This window comes from Bombina bombina, chromosome 7 (assembly GCF_027579735.1).
Source record: "Bombina bombina isolate aBomBom1 chromosome 7, aBomBom1.pri, whole genome shotgun sequence".
Classification (NCBI taxonomy): domain Eukaryota; kingdom Metazoa; phylum Chordata; class Amphibia; order Anura; family Bombinatoridae; genus Bombina; species Bombina bombina.
In genome coordinates this window covers 176,489,914-176,505,039 of record NC_069505.1, presented here as the reverse complement: position 1 = coordinate 176,505,039, position 15,126 = coordinate 176,489,914, and positions in this window count along the sequence as shown.

Genomic DNA, 15,126 nt, shown 5'->3' with positions numbered 1-15,126 from the left:
CTTGTTCAGATGGCTACTTGCCAACCTTGGACTCTTCCGTTAAGACCAGACCTTCTTTCTCAAGGTCCTTTTTTCCATCAGGATCTCAAATCATTAAATTTGAAGGTATGGAGATTGAACGCTTGATTCTCAGTCATAGAGGTTTCTCTGACTCTGTAATTAATACTATGTAACAGGCTCGTAAATCTGTGTCTAGGAAGATATATTATCGAGTCTGGAAGACTTACATTTCTTGGTGTTCTTCTCATCAATTTTCCTGGCATTCTTTTAGAATTCCTAGAATTTTACAGTTTCTTCAGGATGGTCTGGATAAAGGTTTGTCTGCAAGTTCATTGAAAGGACAAATTTCTGCTCTTTCTGTGCTGTTTCACAGAAAGATTGCTAATCTTCCTGATATTCATTGTTTTGTACAGGCTTTGGTTCGTATAAAACCTGTCATTAAGTCAATCTCTCCTCCTTGGAGTTTGAATTTGGTTCTGGGGGCTTTACAAGCTCCTCCGTTTGAACCTATGCATTCTCTGGATATTAAATTACTTTCTTGGAAAGTGTTGTTCCCTTTGGCCATCTCTTCTGCTAGAAGAGTTTCTGAGTTATCTGCTCTTTCTTGTGAATCTCCTTTTCTGATTTTTCATCAGGATAAGGCGGTGTTGCGGACTTCATTTAAATTTTTACCTAAAGTTGTGAATTCTAACAACATTAGTAGAGAAATTGTGGTTCCTTCATTGTGTCCTAATCCTAAGAATTCTAAGGAAAGATTGTTACATTCTTTGGATGTAGTTAGAGCTTTGAAATATTATGTTGAAGCTACTAAAGATTTCCGAAAGACTTCTAGTCTATTTGTTATCTTTTCCGGTTCCAGGAAAGGTCAGAAGGCCTCTGCCATTTCTTTGGCGTCTTGGTTAAAGTCTTTGATTCATCATGCTTATGTCGAGTCGGGTAAAACTCCGCCTCAAAGGATTACAGCTCATTCTACTAGGTCAGTTTCTACTTCCTGGGCGTTAAGGAATGAAGCTTAGGTTGATCAGATTTGCAAAGCAGCAACTTGGTCTTCTTTGCATACTTTTACTAAATTCTACCATTTTGATGTGTTTTCTTCTTCTGAAGCAGTTTTTGGTAGAAAAGTACTTCAGGCAGCTGTTTCAGTTTGATTCTTCTGCTTATAATTTCAGTTTTTTTCATTATAAGATTTAAACTTTATTTTGGGGTGTGGATTATTTTTCAGCGGAATTGGCTGTCTTTATTTTATCCCTCCCTCTCTAGTGACTCTTGCGTGGAAGTTCCACATCTTGGGTATTTATTATCCCATACGTCACTAGCTCATGGACTCTTGCTAATTACATGAAAGAAAACATAATTTATGTAAGAACTTACCTGATAAATTAATTTCTTTCATATTAGCAAGAGTCCATGAGGCCCACCCTTTTTTGTGGTGGTTATGATTTTTTTGTATAAAGCACAATTATTCCAATTCCTTATTTTTTATGCTTTCACACTTTTTTCTTATCACCCCACTTCTTGGCTATTCGTTAAACTGATTTGTGGGTGTGGTGAGGCGTGTATTTATAGGCATTTTGAGGTTTGGGAAACTTTGCCCCTCCTGGTAGGAATGTATATCCCATACGTCACTAGCTCATGGACTCTTGCTAATATGAAAGAAATTAATTTATCAGGTAAGTTCTTACATAAATTATGTTATATATATATATATATATATATATATATATATATATATATTTAAACATTTTTAATTTTTTCTGTAAGTGAAGAATATTGGAATATGAATAACTCTTGTCAGGTTAGCATGCGATAGGTGTTTTTTTCTTCTTCTTCGCTCTCTATTGACTTCTATTGGGAGAACGATAACGATGTCTGGAAGTTAGCGCAAATTTTAATACACACTGATGTGTGCATAAAGATTACTTCTAGCGCCACTTATAATTAGTGATGTTGCGAATTGTTCGCCGGCGAATAGTTCCCACCGAACATAGCATGTTCGCGTTCGCCTCGGCGGGCGAACATATGCGATGTTCGATCCGCCCCCTATTCGTCATCATTGAGTAAACTTTGACCCTGTACCTCACAGTCAGAATACACATTACAGCCAATCAGCAGCAGACCCTCCCAGACCCTCCCACCTCCTGGACAGCATCCATTTTAGATTCATTTGGAAGCTGCATTCTTAGTGAGAGGAGGGACAGTGTAGCTGCTGCTGATTTAATAGGGAAATCGATAGCTAGGCTAGTGTATTCAGTGTCCACTACAGTCCTGAAGGACTCATCTGATCTCTGCTGTAAGGACAGCACCCCAAAAAGCCCTTTTTAGGGCTAGAACATCAGTCTGCTTTTTTTTTCCTGTGTAATCTAATTGCAGTTGCCTGCCTGCCAGCGTGTGTGTCAGGCTCACAGCGTATACTGTGCCCACTTGCCCAGTGCCACCACTCATATCTGGTGTAACAGTAGTGTACATTTAAAAAAAAAAAAACTGTTTTGACTGTGAAATAATAGCAGACAGCTGCCAGTACCCAAGATGGCCACCAATAAGGCAGATGGGGAGGGTTAGAGAGCTGTTTTGGGGGGGATCATGGAGGTTGGGGGCTAAGGGGGGATGCTACACCACAGCATATGTAAATATGCTTAAAAAAAAATAAAAAATGTAAAAACCTTTTATTTTAGTACTGGCAGACTTTCTGCCAGTACTTAAGATGGAGGGGACAATTGTGGGGTGGGTGAGGGAAGGGAGCTGTTTGGGAGGGATCAGAGGGTCTGATGTGTCAGGTGGGAGGCTGATTTCTACACTAAAGCTAAAATTAACCCTGCAAGCTCCCTACAAACTACCTAATTAACCCCTTCACTGCTAGCCATAATACATGTGTGATGCACAGCAGCATTTAGCGGCCTTCTAATTACCAGAAAGCAACGCCAAAGTCATATATGTCTGCTATTTCTGAACAAAGGGGATCCCAGAGAAGCATTTACAACCATTTGTGCCATAATTGCACAAGCTGAAAAATTTAAGTTTTTTTTAAATTTGATCGCATTTGGCGGTGAAATGGTGGCATGAAATATACCAAAATGGGCCTAGATCAATACTTTGGGTTGTCTACTACACTACACTTAAGCTAAAATTAACTCTACAAGCTGCCTACATGCTCCCTAATTAACCCCTTCACTGCTGGGCATAAAACACTTGTGTGTGCGCAGTGGCATTTAGCAGCCTCCTAATTACCAAAAAGCAACGCCAAAGCCATATAAGTCTGCTATTTCTGAACAAAGGGGATCCTAGAGAAGCATTTACAACCATTTATGCCATAATTGCATAAGTTGTTTGTAAATAATTTCTGTGAGAAACCTAAAGTTTGTGAAAAAGTGAACAATTTTTTTTTATTTGATCGCATTTGGCGGTGAAATGGTGGCATGAAATATACCAAAATGGGCCTAGATCAATACTTTGGGTTGTCTACTACACTACACTTAAGCTAAAATTAACTCTACAAGCTGCCTACATGCTCCCTAATTAACCCCTTCACTGCTGGGTATAAAACACGTGTGGTGCGCAGTGGCATTTAGCAGCCTTCTAATTACCAAAAAGCAACGCCAAAGCCATATAAGTCTACTATTTCTGAACAAAGGGGATCCCAGAGAAGCATTTACAACCATTTATGCCATAATTGCATAAGTTGTTTGTAAATAATTTCTGTGGTCAGGGCAGGTATATCACCTACACTGCGCACTGTGAAGCGGGCGTAACCCTTACACTATCTGATTGATACAACATCATACCTGATGTTTTAAAGCACGTTATTCCAAACAATTTAGGAATGTTAGGTGATTTATGCCCTTTATGGATTAAAACCAGACTCTGCATCAACTATGTAATTTTCCATGGGAGTTTTGCCATGGATCCCCCTCCGGCATGCCACAGTCCAGGTGTTAGTGCCCTTGAAACAACTTTTCCACTTTTCCATCACTATTGTGGCCAGAAAGAGTCCCTGTGGGTTTTAAAATTCGCCTGCCTATTGAAGTCTATGGCGGTTCGCCCGGTTCGCAAACTTTTGTGGAAGTTCGAGTTCTCCGTTCGCAAACCCAAATTTTTAGGTTCGCGACATCACTACTTATAATCTAGTCCAGTATTGAGCTATGGTTTTCTGTGAAAAGTCAAGCTTTTGTAGTTAATGATCACATTATTTCTGCTTCCATACTTTTTTCAGCCAGTATTTGCTGTCTCAGCTTCATTTAACGGACAGTCTAGACAAAATTAAACTTTAATGATTCCTATATGACATATAATTTTAAACAACTTTCCAATTTACTTTTATCACCAAATTTGCTTTGTTCTCTTGGTATTCTTTACTGAAAGATAAACCTAGGTAGGTTCATATGCTAATTTCTAAGCCCTTGAAGGCCACCTCTTATCTCAGTGCATTTTGACAGTTTTTCCCAGCTAGTTAGTTCATGTATGGCATATAGATAACATTGTACTCATGCTCATGGAGTTACCTAGGAGTCAGCACTGATTGGCTAAAATGCAAGTCTGTCAAAAGAACTGAAATAAATGGGCAGTCTGCTGAGGCTTAGATACAAGATAATCACAGAGGTAAAAAGCATATTAATATAACCATGTTAGTTATGCAAAACTGGGGAAAGGGTAATAAAGGGATTATCTATCTTTTTAAACAATAACAATTCTGCAGTAGATTGTCCCTTTAAAAGAGCTGGTAGTGGCGTATTTAGGTTTTTACTGCCCTAGGCACTCAAAATTCTGTATGGCCTGGAGCAAAATAGAATCCATTAAGGAGCTCCCATAACCTCTACTCTCCAGTCCAGATTCCTGTTCTACTGCTGCCGGGTAGGACCTGCAGTGTCTGCAGGTCCTACCTTTAAGGTGAGGAGCGGATTTTACTCGCAGGCTGCAATGCGGAGGGTTGTCAAAAGGAGTCCACCAGAGTGACAGCCAGATGGTGCTCCAGCCCCAGACTCTAACAGCTGCCCTGTGCTGGTGTCGGCCTCAGGTAGCTGCGTTCCTACCTTAAGGGAGTGGACAGCGGAGATAGTTGGACTGGATACAGATGTAGTAGGGCTTAGGGACGACCTGGCTGGAGTGGATTCTTATAAAGGGCTGAGCCGGGGCCACTTGTTGATGTGATATTGTGAGTTGCGGTGCTTGCCAAGCAGTCCTGGCCAAGGCAGCCCATGTGACCAGTCACACACAGACAGTACTTAAAATATGATAACACAGCCTGCAAAAGGGCTACCACATCCCTCAATCTGCCGCCCTAGGCATGTGCCTTGTTGGCCTAGGCCTTAATATTCCCCTGGGAGCTGGGCATGCTGCTGGAAGTTCAAAGCTCCTTCTGCAGGTATATTGTCACAACATATGATTACTGCACTGCTACTGGGGGTTGGATGCTTTCATTTTCATTTTATTTTATTTTTTTAAAACAGTGTCACATATATTTTATATGTGACACTGTCATTAGTGACATCTGTGCAAAGAACATACTCAGAGCTAGGGAAGAGCGAGTCCTCCTGATTTACATTTTTAAAAAAACTTTTTAAAATATTTTAGCTGTATGTTGTGTCCCTGCTGACTATAATTCTGTTTCTCTTGTTTATACAGAGACACTATCATCTACATCAGAATTATCTGCTGCTATATATGGGGATGAAAATGGAGTAGGAGACTTCCTGTTGATTTACTTGGCCTTGCAGAACTTGTATATTATTTCCGCTTATAGGATGCTTGGTTGTGATATATGGGAATTGTATCTGCAATACATACAAACAATAATAAACAAAAAATAAATGTTAAAACGCCTGATTAAGCCTGATGAAACAGCCACTGGTGGCTGAGAAACGCATTGCTACTTGTTTTTAATATTTTTAATAAAGTAAGTTGATTACTTTTACCACTTGCTGCCACATTATATTATTTTTGGAAACACCACATTGGATTACCAATCTTCTTCGCTGGACTTGTTGGAGTCTCCTGATTACCTGTGATTAAGTCTGTTGGGTGACTATATTGATCCCAGCCTGCCCCTACAGCATCAAAGGAGATGCTTCAATAAATGTGAGTGCATTTTAACACTTAATATTATCCTGCTGGGGTCAAACAATACTAGGCCATATAGGCACTTTGTGTTTTCTACCACTACAGATTTCCAAATATCCCCGGGAGGCCAGTCTTCTGGGTGACTGTTATTGACCCCAGACCGCTCCATTTGTACTACTAGAGGTGCATCACTGCATGTGAGTGTATCTGACACATATAATATTTGTCTTTTTGTACCAAACAATATTGGGCCATGTGGCGCATCTGTCTTCTTATGTTGTCTTAAAAAGGGGCGCTTTACAAGTGTACATACACTATACCAAGTATTCTTAAACAAAACAATATTAGCAAATAAAAGTCCCAATCAGGTCAGTTCCTGTAGACCAATGGTTATGAATTCTTCCAATAAAGATATTATTATTCAGGCTGCTCTCTTCCTCAAAGTGTAGACACAACGGTTCTGGAATGTCAAACAGATAGAGGGGCGCCCCTCTATCTGTTTGACATACAAACAATAGGTAAGTTTAAAATGTTGATATGAAGAGAAAAACAGAAAGCAGTCTACTGTTCTTGATTTATTTTCCCTGTTTTAAACATCAGGTTTTATGATAGTAGATGCATCCACTCAGGGGCGTATTACTGCAAAGGCCAACAAGGCCGGTGTCTGGGGGGCAAATTTTGGGGGACGGCACTTTTGAGTTGGCACTGAATATGTTGGCATTATTTAAAAAAATAATTGACCGTACGGCGGTCACGTGACCGGCTTTTTGCCGAGGTCAAGTGACGTTTAAGACCTGCCGCCCGCCTTCCTGTCTGACACGCCACACATCATGGCAGTGAGAAGAACTCTCAGAAGAAGAAGTTCAAGTGCTAGTGGAGCTGCTGTGTTCTGCTGTGGTGCTGACGAGTGGGATCGGTGGAGCGGCAGAGTGGAGCCTGAGAGGACTGGAGAGGAGGAGGCTGACATAACTAAGGTAGGGCAGGGCACGCCACAGACAACTCCAAACTAAGTTTAACAATGGGATTGGGTAGACCGTAGTCGTAGCGGTAGTGTTAATTTCAAGCCAGGAAAATATTACTTCCACGCCCACAGTCCACCTCATAATGGAGATCAGTGCTCAGCTCGCTGCCAAATAATAATAGTGATATGCACACAGGACATGCTGGAAAAAAAAAGATGAACATCTAACAAATTTTAAAGGGACATTAAAAACTACATGTACCTCTCTAATTATGGCTGCTGCCATTTTAGAACCTCAACCTAGGTTTCACTCGATATCTTAAGGAGAGTTGTTGCACACGTCAGCCCATGAATTATTTTCTAACTGGTCCTCCTAATATATATATATATATATTATGTGTGTGCATTTATACAGTATATTTATTTATATATATACTGTGTGTATATATATATATATAAGCTTAACTATAAAATACTTGACCACTAGTAACCACTGGTAGTCTATTATAGTCCTTTGTAAATATACCCTGCAATTGCCATAACGGAAGACTGATCTTTGAAACAATGTTCCATTAATTTATAAAGCATATGCAGATATTCATAACTTTGTCTGGACTAAGAAGCACATGTCAATGTTTCTTCGGCTTCTAAGACATATGCAAATACTCGTAAGAATCAGCCTAATGGCGGGTATTAAATTTGCGGAAGAAAATCATAAAGTTTGTACCTGAGATAATGACACCCATGTATCTGGTAAACTTGTAAAACATGCAGTGTTTGAGTAAACAAGTTAAGCTGGAGTGTACAAATATACGCAGCGTGTCAAGTATAACACAAGTTGATCTATTACACCGCCAGTCCTCCTTAGTCTTTTTGTATCATGAGGTATAATATCATGTATCACAGGTATATTATCATTATAAATACATGTATCCATTATAAAGAGTGTATCCAAACTAGGTATAATAAGTAACACTTCCAAATTACTCACTGTACCGGCCCCACCAACGCGGGATAGCAGCTGGTCTCAATGAACTCCGCTCAACCGGACAATGCTGTTTATCTCAGGAACAGGTGACTGTAGGCCTCCGCTGTTAACTTCATTACCGTAACATCAACGAACATTTCCAAACAAATGAGGATTACAAACAATCCATAGACAAGCGTGGTAAATCGTTCCAAAAATGTATTAATATGAAAAACCTCAGGTACACACCACTCCACACACTACAGCTGAAATCCGACTCGTTTCTTGCCGCTAAACGGCACTTCGTCAGGGATAATCACAGCTGTTACACACCTTCCTTTAATAAGCTCACCGCTTTCACGCTGCTTAAAGAAACAGTACAATATACAATAATTAACAAATATACTTAAAGGAATATTTAAACAATTTAGATTAGAATATTAACAGATTGAGTGTTATAAATAATCATACATGGTCATACAGTATGATATTATTATACAACAAAATACTCAGTATTAAAGACAATATTAAGTTACATATCCATATTATATCTATGCTCTGTCCAAACTAAAAGTTCCCAAAGTTAAGATGTTATATTACATAGAAATATTTTTACATAGGACGACTTATATGTTTTGGAGGGATACAACTAGAAATATACGATGTATAAGACAATACAGCGCTATTATTGATTAAACTTTTAAACTAACTCTGCTTAATATCAATAATTTTTGTTTAGCATAGCGGGTCTAAAGGAGATCCAGCCAACATGAAATAGGTAAGACAAAGATGATCTCAGAACAAATGCTACAGCAAGACTTGTGATATCCGATTCTCATTGAGCACTATAGCCAATATACATTAACCTAAGATTCCAATGATACATTTCTAATAGATTAGCTCCTATTTCTAGTTAATATTTAAACCACCTATGGCTAAAACATTTCTTACTATATGGTTCATATAATATATTTAGTATAACCCCTTACTGTATTGTACATTAGGTTCTAATCTATTTATTTATCATCTCCACATACGTTGTGTTTAAAACCAGGTCCCAAGTTTAAATCAGTTATCAATATATAACTTCACATCTGACATTTCATTTATGGCATAAGGACTACCTGTCTTTAATGTATATATATCCAATAAACCTCACTTTTATTTAATGCTCGTTCTCTGTTACCACCTGTATTAAGTTTGGGTATATGGTCTATGCCTTAAAAAGAAAATAGTGTATTAATATAATCTAATCCTTTCTTGTCATAAACCCCACTCCTTCTATGTGTCGCAAAATGTTTAGACACTGGTGTTCTTGATATGTCACTCTCAAGAGATAAGAGATGCTCTCTTATTCTATCTTTTAACATACGTGTAGTTCTACCTGTATACTGACTGAAACATAGCTTACAGGTAATAAGATATATTACAAACCTTGAATTACAGTTTATGTGGTGGTTAACTGTAAATTCTTTTTGGGTGACAGTAGAAATAAACTTATCACTCCTTTTAATATACCGGTAACCACATGATTTGCATGGTGTACCTCCACATCTGTAATTACCATTCTTCCTTTTTAACCACATATTCTCATTGTACACTGGTTTTACAGAGAAATCCCTTTTTTAAATTATTTTCTATGGTCTCTGACTTTCTAGAGACACATCTAATACCTCTATCTATAACATCCTTTAGTTTGGGATCATTCTTCAATAGTGGACTAAATTTCTGGATTACATTACATATCTCTGAATATTGTCTACTATATTTAGTCGAAAATGTAAGAGTATCAAGCTCTTTTAATCTTTCCACCTTTTTCTTATCTCTTAGAAGTGTCGTTCTGTCCATCAATTGGGCCTCTGCCATGGTTCTTAATAAACCTTTCTCTTTATAACCCCTAGCCATCAATCTCTCTTTAAGGTTATTTCCCTGAGCCTGATAATTTTCATCCATATTACAATTTCTCCTCAGGCGCATAAACTGGCCCTTAGGAATTCCTTTCTTTACATACTTCGGATGACCAGAGTTAGCCCTTAGTATAGTATTTCCTGATACTTCTTTCCTATATATCTCTGTATTTATTAACCCTTTCTCACTATCCCCTTTTATAGTCAAATCCAAATAATCAATCTTAGTCTGAGAACTATGGTATGTAAATTTCAAGTTTTTATCATTATCATTGAGATATCCTATGAATTGATCTATACTAGAGGTGTCATTTTTCCAAATAATTAGAAGATCGTCTATAAATCTTGTATAAAACTGTATGTTTTTTTTAAATGGATTATTTTTTGTAAATATTTTATTTATTTAAAAATGAGCAAGGTACAGATTAGCATATGAGGGTGCGAATTTTGCCCCCATTGCTGTGCCTTGGTTCTGAATATAGTAAATCCCTTCAAATATAAAGTAGTTGTGGGTCAAAAGATGTTTAACAATTTCCACTATGTAATTAAAAGGACACTGAACCCAAAATTTTTATTTTGTGATTCAGACAGAGCATGCAATTTTAAGCAACTTTCTAATTTACTCCTATTATCAATTTTTCTTCGTTCTCTTGCTATCTTTATTGAAAAAGAAGGCATCTAAGCTTTTTTTTGGTTCAGACCTCTAGACAGCACTTTTTGTATTGGTGGATGAATTTATCCACCAATCAGCAAGGACATCCCAGGTTGTTCACCAAAAATGGGCCCGCATCTAAACTTATATTCTTGCATTTCAAATAAAGATACCAAAAGAATGAAGAAAATTTGATAATAGGAGTAATTTAGAAAGTTGTTTAAAGAAAAAAATTGGGATCAGTGTCCCTTTAATAAAAGCAGACTCAAAATTAGTATAAATATGGAGCATTTCTCTTAGAGCAGTAAGGCCTTCCTCATGAGGTATACAGGATTATAAGGATACAGCATCTACTATCAAGAAGCAGTATTCTTTATCCCACATACATCCTTCCAATTTTCTCAATAAATGTTTTGTGTCTCTAAGATACCCAGGTATGTTCTTCACTATTGGCTGTAGAAAATTGTCCACCCATCTACCCAAATTTTCTCCTATGGTACCTATAGTGGATATAATGGGTCTCCCCGGTGGTTTACATGCACATTTATGTATTTTTGGTAGATGTTTAAATACTGATATCGATGGACTCTCATTAATCAAACATTCAGCTTGGGTCTGTGTGAGAAAGCCATAATACACGCCTTCATGAAGTAATACTTTAAGTTCACTTTTATACTGTTCCGTAGGGTTAAAAGTTAATCTTCAGTATGTATCTCTATCTGACAGTTGTTTAACAGCTTTTGTCACATAATCTATCCTATCTTGAACTACAATAGCACCCCCTTTATCAGATTTAGATATTACCAGGCTCTTATTGTCCTTTATTTCTTTTAACGCTACTCTCTCATCTACTGATAGATTATGCCATTTTTTCTTTCCCCTTTTACTTTATTCTCATACAATTGAGTTCATTCCTCCTCTACCACTGTGTGAAACACTTCAATAAGGTCACCCCTAGCATGTATAGGGTAGAATGTACTAATGTGTCCTATTCTTTGTGTGGAGCTAGGAACACATAAGTTTGACTGGTCATATCTTAGACTCTCACTTGCCAGCATACTTAGACTAGTTGCATCACATAATTCATCAAATTTTAGCACTTCTATGTTAATATCAGTAGCCTGACTGTTTATCATTACAGGGTCACCAATAATATTAATGGATTGTGGATCCTCATTTGAAAAATGTCTCTAAAGTGTAACTTTTCTTACGAATTTATTAACATCAATTATAGTATTGAACAGGTCCATATCTTTTAGGGGTGAAAACCCCATTCCCTTTGGCAGTGCTCTCTCCTGAGTTTTTGTTAACTCCACTGAGGACAGGTTGATAATACTTAATAGTTCTTTTTCTTTTGCTCTTTCACTGCTCTTGTCAATCTGCTCGGATACTTTGCCTTTAGATCTTTTTTCTTTGTTCTTATTTGGTCCGCATCTTTTGCCTGTTCTTCATTGCTACAGGTATGAAGAACGGCTGCTGCCATTTTAGAACCTCAACCTAGGTTTCACTAGATATCTTAAGGAGAGTTGTTGCACACGTCAGCCCATGAATTATTTTCTAACTGGTCCTCCTAATATATATATATGTATATATATATATATATATATATCCTGGGTTTAAATTAATTGCAACTAGTCCTGGTGAACATTTCCTAAAAAAAAAGTCACATTACACCCTGAACAAAAAATATTATGGCCAAAAACAGTATAAAACCTAAGGGGGTGGGGGGTGCAGCAGAATTGTGAGTGCCTAGGGCAGCACAAAATCTAAATACGCCACTGCATCCACTATATCCACACACCCTGATAGTCTTCCTATGTGATGGAATTCTGAAGCAGATTTTACCAATGTTACCTTTTTAATTACCACTTGATTTTCACTTTTGTACCACCACCTGCGCTTTTTCTTTTTGCTAATTTAGCTATCAGAACCATTTTCTTGAAATAATAGAAACAATGTTTTACATGGTTTATGAGCCTTGCAATGATACTGTATGCAATAACTTTGATGTAGTGTGCCATATGTTCAATGTACAGCTGTATATGCACTGTGTATTTGTATGCATGTATGGGAGTATAAAAGAAGTGTATTAAAATAATTGAAACATTTACCATTTTTCCTGTGTGGTCTGCTCTGTTTGTCCCTCTCAGTGGAATCATAACTATGCAGCTAAAAGTCATATTTTGATATAAGTTTATATAAGGTTTAAAAATGTATCAGCTTTTTGATACTGCAGTTATTTATAATTTGCTGCTAAAAATATTGTGATAGTAATAACAAGCTCATAAAAACAACTCTAATGCACACATATCTGTTTACCCAAATGTATAAAAATGATGTTGATAATTTGAATATAACGTTTGAAGGGACAGTATACACCAATTTTCATATAACTGCATGTAATAGACACTACTATAAAGAATATGCACAGATACTGATCTAAAACTTCAGTATAAAACCTTTTAAAACCTTTCTTGGGTAAACAAGATGAGAAGACACTCCCCTGCGTATGAAAAGACAGATTATACAAACAGGAGCCAGCAGGAGTATGTAAACGTGTGTATACATCTGACACAGTGGGGCTTGGTTAGGAGTCTGAAAATCAGCACAATGTTATTACAAAAACCTAAACAAAAACAGTCCCAGGTGGGCTGTATAAATATATCATCTATAAAACATTTATGCAAAGAAAAATCTAGTGTAAGTCATTTCTATGTAGTGATGTTTTTTCACATTGACATGTAAGAGCTCATTCATATATATGTCCCTGACTGACCACAGCAAAGAAGATAAAATAAATAATGCTCAAAAGGCCTTAACTGCAAAACAGTTTAAATGCTTTTAAATTATTGTTTGTGGATGCAGAACATTTTGATGTATATTTAAAAAGAGCCTTTTTGTCCATTTAAGCCATGTACATTGGTTAGGGTTGCCATATTGCCTCTTTACGGGAAGACACTTGTGGAAAAAAATACATATGTCAGGGGCTGTTTAAAAACATGTTTCAATAATGTTCCATTATAAGAACCCTGAAATATGTGTTTTTCATATGTGTCCTTCCTTAACCCCTTAAGGACCAGCGACGTACCCTGTATGTCACTGGCCTTTTTTTGGGACTTGATTGTTTTATAGCGCGGTCTTGCCACCAGCGTTGAGACTGCTCTATTCCACAAAGCCTGCTGGAGGGAGTACATTAATAGTGTGTTCTTGCTAGACTTGTGCTATTATGTCCTGAAAAAAACATTAACGACCAGTGACATACAGGGTACATTGTGGTCATTAAGGGGTTAAAGCATCAATATGGCTTATCTTTCAAAGAACCTACTTAGAAATCAGATTTCTAAATAGCTGACAATTTTTAGTAAAAAATAAGCTGACATTATTTTATTCTTAAAGGGATACTGAACCCAAATTTTTTATTTCATGATTCAGATAGAGCATGCAATTTTAAGCAACTTTCTAATTTACTTCTATTATCATTTTTTCTTCGTTCTCTTGCTATCTTTATTTGAAAAAGAAGACATCTAAGCTAAGGAGCCAGCACATTTTTGGTTCAGTACCACGGACAGCACTTTTTTATTGGTGCTGTCCAATCAGCAAGGACAACCCAGATTGTTCACCAAAAATGGGCTGGCATCTAAATTTACATTCTTGCTTTTCAAATAAACATAGCAAGAGAATGAATAAAATTTGATAATAGGAGTTAATTAGAAAGTTGCTTAAAATGGCATGCTCTATCTGAATCACAAAAGAAAAAATTTGGGTTCAGTGTCCCTTTAAATATCAACATATTCTGTACTATACAAAGGTCTTCAGTATATACACAACACAATAATTTTCTCAAACTACCACTTTGATTGTAAGCTCACTGGATCAGTGCTCGCTAATCCTTGTGTCAAAATACGTTTAGAGCTGCACAACCTGTTGGAGAGTTACCAATACCAATAATGATTATATTAATAGAGTATTACTTTGTTTTTATACAAATATAAACACAATAGATGGGGGAAAAAACTAAAGTAATGTTTTTAATGTATTTGTATTACTGACCACTTATATTTTTTTTACACAACATTTTTTCCCTTTACCAATCTCTTACCTGCAACTCCTGACTCAATAGCACGTTGAGAAATGTGTATGAGAACAGCAAATCAGTGGCCGGAAGGTTACGTGTTATTATGATAGTGACATTTCCTTCTAGGATTGACACACCCAGTGACTACTTTGATTTCAGCAAAATGATTGCATCATTTCATTATTAGAGAGAAATGCTCCGTACTCAGTCTGCTGCCTCTAGCAAAATAAATACCAGCTGAGGTTAATTAATTCAATATCCACGAGGACGGTTTAAAGGGGCTTGAAACCCATTTTTTTTTTCAGATAGAGCACGCAATTTTAAACAGTTTTTCATTTTACTTCTATGATCTAATCTGCTACGTTCTCTTGGTATCCTTTGTTGAAAAGCATACCAAGATGTCTGATTTTATTGGCTCACCCATGTGCATTGCTATTTCTTCAACAAACAATACCAAGAGAATGAAGCAAATTAAATCATAGAAGCAAATTGGAAAGTTGTTTAAATGTGTAT